Here is a 10765-nt window from a genome sequence, read left to right on the forward strand (position 1 = left end):
GTCTGATGGTAAATCATACTAAACGTTTGCTATGTTAGGTCCGTTAGGAGTACCTAAATGATTTACATTTGCTAAATGCCAGAATAATGAGAGAATTTTGTATGTTTAAGGTTTTCCTTAAATACTGTTCTACAGTTGTGCCTCCAATTAACTCAAATGTTGTCAATTAGCCAATCAGAAACTTCCAAAACCTTGACACCATCATCTGAGCTTTTTCAGAGGCATAATAATGTTATTGTACGTAAAGTTGACATTCAAGAAAAGTTATAACAATTTCTAAAAAAATATCTCTCTTATTATTCTGCTATTAAGCAACAGAAAATAATTTGATAATCCTAACTTACCTAAAAGAGAAAAAGTATATGTGTGTGTGTGTGTGTGTGTATAATATATATGTATTTTATTTATATTTATATATATATATAATTAGTATAGGGACTAAGCCAAAAAGAAAATGAATGAATGAATGAATGAATGAATTAATTGATTAATTAATTAATGTATTTTAGGTATTAATAAGTTTAAAACAATTAAAACACAATGAATCTGTACCTTCACACATTTCATTAAACATTTATGGAATTTGTCATTTATATTGTAAAATATAGTACAGTGTATATGCAAGTTTGCAGAGTTACATTTATAAATGCAATTTTATTTGATGTAAAAATATAATTATGAATATAGTTTTAATCTGAAATGTTTGAATTTGTAATAAATATATATATAAAAATATATAAATATAAAAACATTTATTAATATTACCCATACAACTACTTCTATTATAGTACTAATAAGTTGGACTCTGTTTAATGTTAATTGGTTAGTTAATTAAAATTTTAACAACACAAAAAAGCAGAACCACCAATATAATTTTTAAATGTGTCATCAATAGTGGAACTGTTACTGAAAAAGGTTTTTTTTTTTTTATCAACCAGGACTTTAACAGAACACTTGTGCAACAACAATCCTTTTGCTGCCATACTAATGTTTGTTACTTCAAGAAATTAATTTATTGATAGTTACCAATTACATCATTAAAATTGAATTTATGTGTCTGAATAGTAGCTCAGTTACTCAATAAGTTATTAAAATACTTGACTCAACACAACTTAAAATTCAACGCATTTATTCACTACATATATATCTCAATGCCACATAGACAATAGAAATCAAACTCGACGGCAACTTAAACTAAACTTTTCAAAGCAGTGACACAATATTTCATATATACCATATATTGACATACTTATCTGACTTATTGCATTGTTTCTCACGTGTTTTCAATCTAAGAGATCAATGAATTACTCTTAATTGATTCATACAGAAGTTTTGATTTTATGTACAGTATTTAAACAAGTCCACAAAAAAAAAAAATGTTGCAAACAATTTATATGGGTTGAATTTAAACAAACAAATAAAATTGTGTAATTTTCAAACTCATTTATTTGTTTGAATTTACCCCAAATACATTGTTTACAACCACTTAACTTACAAAATTGTGTAAATCCAAGGAATCATTTTGGAATATTTTTTTTCAGTGTACATTATACGTAATTCTAATTACATGACTTGAAAATGAAAAGCAATCTCTTACTTTATATTTTCTACCAAAAAGTAATCTAATTAACTGTTAACCTAATCATCCAACACTGCCAGACACAATAGAAAAATGTACAATGTTTCACATACATCTCCGTGCAAAATGCATTCGTGTGTGTGCGTGCGTGCGTGCATGCGTGTGTGTGTGTGTGTTCAACCAACAAAGAAAGACACACATAAGGTTGGAGACGGAGGGTGGGTGTGATGATAGAATTTTCCTCTTTGGGCGAACTATCCCTTTAATAATTGATTTTGTTTATCCATCTGTAAAGAGGATTTCCAGTTGTTAGCATAATGACATTTATAAAACCCTCTGTAACTTTTTAGACGTGACATTGATGACAGAGGCATTTGTTTAACCTTTATTAAACAAGCCAGATCATTCAAGACTGAATTTTGAGTTAAAGTGAAGGGCTTGTAAGGAAAAAAAAATCTGCTGGATGTTATAACAGACACAGTTTATCATTTCAATGTATGGCTTGTAATTTCCTGTGTAGGTCTTATCAGGGCTGCTAATCTCTTTTTTTTCTATTTTAGTTTAGGGTGTGAGAGGGAATGACACCATCTAGTGTACACAAAAAACTAAGCATCCAAATTTAAATCCACATTTTTTTTCAACATATAGCTCCTAACTACGGAGTATTTTTAATTGTGGGTCCACTTTACTTAGTATTTTAAAGTTTAATGTATTGGGATTTATTTAATTTACTTTATTACTATTTACTTTAATACTTACTTAATTACTTATAATAAGCATCACTTTCCACAGCTGTGCGGCTAGATGTTCTCCAAATGAATTTCGACTAATTACGACATGGAGAATGTACAGTCAGAATTATTAGCCACCTGAATTATTAGCCCTCTTGTTTATTTTTTCACCAATTTCTGTTTAATGGAGAGAAGATTGTCACCACATTTCTAAACATAATAGTTTTAATAACTCATCTCTAATAACTGATTTATTTATCTTTGTCATGATGACAGTAAATATTTGACTAGATACTTTTCAAAACACTTCTATACAGCTTAAAGTTACATTTAAAGGCTTAACTAGGTTAATTAGGTTAACTAGGCAGGATAGTGTAATTAGGCAATCTATTGTATAACAATGGTTTGTTCTGTAGACTATTGAAAAAATATATAGCTTAAAAGGGCTAATAATTTTGACCTTAAAATGTTTTTTTTAAACTAAGAACTGCATTTATTCTAGCTAAAATAAAATAAATAAGACTTTCTTCAGAAGAAAAACTATTATCAGACATACAGCGAAAATGTCCTTGCTCTCTTAAACATCCCTTGGGAAATATTTAAAAAAGAAAAAAAATCTAAGGGGAGGGGCTAATAATTCAGACTTCAACTGTATATTAAGTCTAGATGAATAGTTAATTAAAACAAATAAAAAAAAATCATTTTCCTCATTGGTTGGCATCAAATATTCCACAAAGAAACTTTACCTTTTGGAAACTTTCCAACAGTTTAGATTTCATTCATTCATTCATTTTCATTTTGGCTTAGTCTCTTTATTAATCAGGGCTCGACACAACGGAATGAACCAACCCAATTCAATTCACCTACTGTATAGCGCATGTCTTTGGACGGCAGGGAAAACCGGAGCACTCGGAGGAAACCCACACGAACACAGGAAGAACATACAAACTCCACACAGAAATGCCAACTGACCCAGCCGGGGCTAGAACCATTGACCTTTTTGCTGTGAGGTGATCATATACCCACTGCGCCACCGTGACGCCTCAGTTTATATTTTTAGATTATTGATAATAATTGAATTATTTTTAGATTATCACAATATTCTTCACAAAAAACAATTGTTCTAGTATGGCTTCATTGGAAAGTCATTTTTGTATTTTTTCTAATAGCTTTATTATTTATATATTTATATATACTCCACAGATTATTTATGGCCCATAGCCAGCCTGGTTAAAGGAGTGGTTCTTTTTTCACAAAGACCTTTTTGCAGTTATTCGCCTCAGTTTCTAATTATTTTAATACTGCATTTAAGTGAAATTTTAAGCAGTATTTTATTTATTTATTTATTTATTTATTTATTGCTGGATTAGCTAGTTGGATGGTAATCATGCTCACACTTTTTGATGTACCAAAAATATTTCCTAAATATTTAGAATAAAATAATATGAAATATTTTTAAAAAACAAATTTATTACATCTTATATAATTAGAAATAAACAGGAATCTGGTAAAGTTTTAAATGAAAAACTGTGACCTATTGTCATTTATTTGGCAAATAACAAACTGGCCAGCACATTCAACTTTCCTCAGACAGAATTTGGCCATAATAAAATTAATTAAAACAAAAAAATAATAATACTACTAATAAAAATGATGTAGAGTTTCACATTTTTTTGCCTCTTTTCTAAAAAAAAATGTACATTTAAAATATTTGTGGATAAAAGCAAAATACATTCAAAATAATTTAATGTAGGCCGCTTCACAACTTTTTATTGGTCATTTTTTGTTTCATAAGCTCCAAGATTTATTATAAAAGATTCTGGTAAAATGTTTTCTCTATTTAAAAACAATGCGGTAACGAAAGATGACTTCTTTTACGTCAGATTATAAGATTAAAAATTTGGTACACTGTAAAAAATGTTACTTAGATCTAACTTATAAAAAGTAAGGCAAGTGGTTGCATCGGACGTTTTAGGTTGATTCAACTTCCAGCCTTTTTTAAGTATTTTGAACACTAAAACATTGCTTAAAACAAATGCAATAAAATTAAGTTGAGCCAAATAATATTTCTAAAATTACTCAAATCAGATAAACTTACTTTTTTTGTTAAACTTAACTTACTTATACATTGCTATATGTTGACTGTACTCATTTTAATTAAGTATTATGAACTTAATGATCTAAATAAAATTAACCATGCATATGTCATTTAAAACGAATTTAATTGACTTCTGGCTGTAACCTCAGAAAATAAATCTTCGTTTCTATATTGTAAGCACAATATACACTAGTAAACACAGATAAACAGACTTTCCTGTCAATAACAATTAAATAAGAATGGGAAGATGGATTAAAGACCATAACATGTATTCAATATCAATCAATGTTCCTTTTAATAGTGACTACAAAATAGGCCATTAATGTGGCTACACATACACAATACATAAATAAAAACATTAATAATACCAGATCCTATTGAGAAATCATCCAAGGCAACTCAGTGAGGAGATTTGCATATTTTGATGAAGATTTTGGATGCATAATGTCCAGTCCCACAAAGAGTCTCTAATACATCTTAAATGTATACAGTTTTGATGGATACTTGAAGTCGAGGACATTGGTAAGTCCAAACAGGAGCCATCATGCATTTGACAGGTTTGGCAAACCTCTGACAGTCCTATGATAATCCAAACTGTGTTGGGCTGATGGCAAATTTTTCCCGTGGGCAGCCGCATGCACCTCTGATTCCTCACAACTCTATTGGTAGAGACAAAAAGAAACAGGAGTTCAGGTGGTTGATACCAAACAACATTAAATAGCTAAATACTAAATAGAAAATAACTACAAGTGAAGTTACAAAAGTCCAGTGAGAATGATGCATGGATGAAACACCTTAGTTTATCAGTTAAAAATTACCTTAGTTAAAATTACCTAACTTTTATTTAAAAAATAAAAAAGGTTATAGAGGTTGTGTAATTACATTATTCCAGGTGTTTTTAGTTATCAAATTTTAAAGAAAACTGTGATTTTACTCAGTGTAACAGTGCATGTCATTGTGGTTTCCTGTCAATCACAGAATTGTTAAAATTTAGGTATTACATTTTTTTGTTTATTTTGGCAACTTATAAAGCATAAGAATGTGTATTTAATTTAGATATTAAAACTGTTTGAAAACGGCTATAAGAAAATTATAGAATACAAATTCTATAATTTAATTGTCATCTTCATTTTGCACCAAACTTTGCACGTCATAATACAAATTTTATTAAATAAATAAATAAATACATTGCCATTTTACACATTACATTAAGGTTTACATTAAATTTTTGCTAAAGCTACATTTAATTGACTTTTTCTTCAAATTTAATGTCACTGGCAAATTACAGTTCAGTGATTCAGTGTTATCAGTTAGCTTTATTGAAAGACTGACAGATAATAAGAAACTGCATTAGGATATTTTTATACTGTTTTTACTGTTGCACACATAAAAAAAATCTTCAGATATCAAATGTAAGTTAATTCTATGGAGCCCACTATTGTTTGCAATTTTACCAATGTTTTACTTACCTGCAAATAATTATAGCTGTAATTGTATCTAATGTTTTCCTTACCTGGATGTGAAGTTTGAAGATCCACAGGTAACAAAATCACTTTGGTATCTAAAGACCAAGAACATGCATTTTAGAATGAGGTGCATACAATTTAAATGGTTCTGTAAACATCAGTAGTAAATGTAATTTAAGTAAAATAAATTGTAAATCTGTAATTTATTCACTATGCAGCATTAAAAAACTTATGGACTAAATCTCTAAAACACAAACTTTAAGTTATACTTTCTCTTACGTTAAACACAAACTACTTAACTGTTGCATACGTTTCTGAATTTAATATCCATCCTTAATGTGCTGTTATAACTTAGGTGAGCTAACTTTAGCTAAGTTAGCGCTAACAAACTGAACCCCCACACCCCGACCGCCCACCAGTGACCTTGTTAATCGGTTCTGCAACGTTAGTTTTACCTACTAAGTGTTTTAAAACTACTTTCACTATTTTTCTCAATAATATCACTTTTAATCGTTAGTATAAACTAGCGTTGGTTAGCGTTAGCCAACTTAGCTTTCCATGTGAGAGCAGTCTAACTGTTAACATACCTGAGGCTACAGTACAATTTACAAAGCTAAAACCTCACCTGCCTAGCGAAGACAGCAGTTTTGCATGACTTTACAATTATCATTCGGCTAAATTTGCAACTTACCGTGTTAATCAGATCCGCTGCTGGGAGCAGTTAATGTCGACCATTGCAGAAGCTGCGTCTGCCTGCTAAATCCCGGGCAATGAAAAAGGAGTCACGCCAAACTATTAAAATCACGTTTTATGAACACTTGCCCACATCGACAGCTGCTCTAATAAATTGTCTGTGTCAACTCACTTTTATAACATTTATTCTACACAATAACCACGTACAAAAATCTACTCAAATAAATTGCATTAGTTTTATTTAAAATATACAGTTATATAAAAACTGATATATTTTAAGTAAAGAGGAAGCAAATTTTATTTTTTTGGTATAAAACAAATAAAATTAACTAGATTGCAATTATTTAAAGTAGATAGAACCAACTTTGTGAGTGTAGCACTTTTTACAGTGTAGCATTGGCCAAAACTGGTTTGCTGAAGTCACGCCAAAGGGACAGCCAACAAAAGATCCCACCTTGACCTTAAAACCTTTTTCTATGGGTTATTTCTCACTTTATATGATGGCATAGAAGTCAAAATAGGACACATGAGCTCATGTATAGGACAAATTCTGGACTTTTGGCAGTGAAACCCCCCTGGCTTAGGGGCCTGATCTTTAACCTACAAACAATCTTTTAATTAGCTCATGCTGATAATAGATGCTATACATCTACACAGTCTGACTGCTTTATCCATTCATAAGTTATATGAATTTAAATTAATTCTTATAATCTGAATATATTTATTCTAAAGAATGTGTACTGTATGTTGTCCAAGAGCCTAGTTCTTTCTGGAGTACTGTAAAAAGGAAATAGTTTCAGAATGCTTTGGTCACCTGACATTTTACAACAGACATTTAGTGATTGGCTGAAAACCTATTAGCAGAAAAAGGCTGATTTTCAATCATTTACCCTCTGGAGGTTCTGCGTCAGCTGAGCAGCCGCCATTAAGATGAATGAGAACACCAACAGACAGATTTCTCCAAGGTTTTAGAAACCTTCCTGCTCCAAAATGTACTCTAATTTCCCTCTTCCTGGCTTTACAGAGAGCACCATTAGCCACTGGTTATGTTGTATGAGAAGTCATTACAAGGCTTCCATTATTATTAGTCACTGAGACTAATTGAATGTCCATGTAAAAATGAACATCATACAGCTCTTACTGTCTAACGACCCTCCTGAGCTCCGACGTCCAGCACTTTGCAGAAGAATCAGGACGCAGCCAGAATTAGATCGGCGGCCCCCTTGGGTAACACACTGTGAGAAAGAACCCGCTGTCCTCTACTGCCTGACGTGGCCTGTCTCAGTGTCCTCTCAAAGACCTGAGTGCCAGCCATGATCAGAATATAAAGAGGTATTAGCACAGTGACTTTGTAGCGGTATGCTAAAATTCAGACTCATTGCCAGGGGTGTGTGTGTTTGCGTGTGTGTGTGTCTGCATTGGTTTGAGAGTGTGGGTGGTTAAGTGGTTGGTGCAATAGCTTGTTTTCAGCTGTTTGTTAGTCAATTATGTGGTTTAACAGATTCGATTGATGTTTGATGGCTCATTCCATCAGAGAGGAATAGAGAGAGTGAAGGTTTTAGAAAATGTCAATTATTGTGAAGTCACTGCTGATTTAGTTACCTTAACTGTAAGGAGGTAGTAAAGCTGATGATGAAAATGATTCTGGTTACAAATTGGAGCCAGTGGTGTGAGATCAGGAAGGGTATGACTTGAGTTTTTTTTGGCTGACTGGAAACCAAATGTGCTGCCACACTCTGGGTCATCTGCAGGCTTTGGGTACATAAATGTCCACACAAAGCAGTCGCAGATTTCATTCAGTTAAAATAAATTCTATTACAATTGCTCTGGTAAATTGATTCAGTTAAATAAATATAAATACTGCTGTCTGAACCTTGCTATGCACAAGACAAGCAGAAAATATAGGCCTCTGTTTACTTTCAGACAAGCCTTTGTGTGGTTCTACTGACATGAACTCAACATTACCCCCAGGTCAAATCTTTCTAATTTTATTTTTAAGTGTTTATTGATAATGTTAGGTGTTTATTAATTTATCAAAAGTACTATTTGCAATATTAATAGAGTCTATTAAATATTCATACGTTTCTAAGAAATTAAATGTAATGTCTTTTTTTTTGCATAAAACATAAAACAAAAACAGCACAATTGTATATATATATATATATATATATATATATATATATATATATATATATATATATATATATATATATATATATTTTTTTTTTTTTTTTTTTAATGAAGCAGGACATTTGCCTCACAGTGACGTCACTAGCTCCATTGAGTGCATTGTGTCTGACATTGCAAGTGCAACACTAGCTTGCATAATCAGGGCTGCATCCAGATACTGCTGGATAAATTTACATTTGAGAAAACTGAATATTGGCATGAAAAGAATAAGATTTATCGAATAAACATAACGATGTATGTTTCTGGATTCTCCAAGAGATAAACGATTTGACAGCAAAACAAATAGATTGATATTTCTAATTATGAAATGACGTAACCATAATCCAAATGATTTTGCAACCGTCTGTCGCCATCTGCTGGAGAAATATATAGTTACAGTGAATATTAAGAATTTATTTAGCCTTAAGAATATTTTTTATCCTGACCATTACGTTTGCCTGTTTTCTCGTTTGCTTTGCCTGTCATCCACACCCCTGTAAAGCGAACGTCAGTTTTACGAGTGAGTTGCTTAACCAATCATATTGAGTATACCAAACAGACTACTCACATCAGACGCTTGGTTGTGCGGCCTACTATGAAAGACAATTACCCCACAGATTGAATTAACAAATAATGCTAGATGAATTGTTTTTTTTTATCATAAAAATAAAACAAACACGTTTGAAAGCATTTTATCATTCGTCGGCGATGAATTGGGGCTTTGTGATAAAAACGGTTGCGAGTTGTGAAGCTAGTGGACAACCCTAACTTACCTGTCCTGCACTGTAAGTAAAGACCTTTCCCAAGTTAGTCCACACCACGAAAACACCTATTAAGTACCAAAACGTTATTCGCAAACCCTTAGATAGCATGTAGGCCTACCATATGAATGAATCACGGCGTGAATCAAACTAGCATAGCATGTATTAGAATAGCTTAGAGTCTTGGGCAGTTGTAGAACGCTATTTAGTTTTTTTTTTAATGTATTTATTTTTGGGTTTGTCATTGAAATGTTACAGTGAGTATATTTAGAGCTTTACATGTACTGCCCTCTTCAGCTTTGACTGCATCATATATTATTTGTTGCAGGCTTGACTCAACTATCCCAGAGATAACTTCAATCAATCAGCAATAAAATATCTACAACTAAATCAACTGCATCAAACATTTGACAGGTAACATGTTTCCGTATATGATTAAGTTTAACGTCTAGTGTTTCTTACAGATTTCTTATATTATTCAATTATTGATGCTGTGTTTGCGCTGTTTGTACATTTGCACATGTAAAAAAAAAACATTTTCTGAAATAACATAATTTTATCTTTTTTGAAGTAAAGTAATAACCATGAAATGTTGCTGAAATTTAGAAGATTGGTCTCATGAAATGCATTCTAAAAATAGTGTTCTCCAGTTTCCTTCTCTCTCTCTCTCTCTCTCTCTCTCTGTCTATATATATATATATATATATATATATATATATATATATATATATATATATATATATATATATTTTTTTTTTTTTTTTTTTTTTAATGAAGCAGGACATTTGCCTCACAGTGACGTCACTAGCTCCATTGAGTGCATTGTGTCTGACATTGCAAGTGCAACACTAGCTTGCATAATCAGGGCTGCATCCAGATACTGCTGGATAAATTTACATTTGAGAAAACTGAATATTGGCATGAAAAGAATAAGATTTATCGAATAAACATAACGATGTATGTTTCTGGATTCTCCAAGAGATAAACGATTTGACAGCAAAACAAATAGATTGATATTTCTAATTATGAAATGACGTAACCATAATCCAAATGATTTTGCAACCGTCTGTCGCCATCTGCTGGAGAAATATATAGTTACAGTGAATATTAAGAATTTATTTAGCCTTAAGAATATTTTTTATCCTGACCATTACGTTTGCCTGTTTTCTCGTTTGCTTTGCCTGTCATCCACACACCTGTAAAGCGAACGTCAGTTTTACGAGTGAGTTGCTTAACCAATCATATTGAGTATACCAAACAGACTACTC

General features: G+C 31.6%; 1 long non-coding RNA gene across 1 annotated transcript; it reads right to left on the reverse strand.

Annotated features, from left to right (window-relative positions):
- Window positions 1-4679: 4679 nt before the first annotated feature.
- On the reverse strand, window positions 4680-6639 carry LOC137488523 (uncharacterized). Its single transcript, XR_015516833.1, has 3 exons — window positions 6566-6639; window positions 5922-5969; window positions 4680-5067 (listed from the first exon to the last, which is right to left on the reverse strand). It is a non-coding gene; the product is annotated as an uncharacterized LOC137488523 (long non-coding RNA).
- Window positions 6640-10765: the final 4126 nt, after the last annotated feature.

The sequence above is a fragment of the Danio rerio genome, chromosome 19, assembly GCF_052040795.2.
Source record: "Danio rerio strain M-AB ecotype USA chromosome 19, GRCz13ab, whole genome shotgun sequence".
Lineage (NCBI taxonomy): Eukaryota > Metazoa > Chordata > Actinopteri > Cypriniformes > Danionidae > Danio > Danio rerio.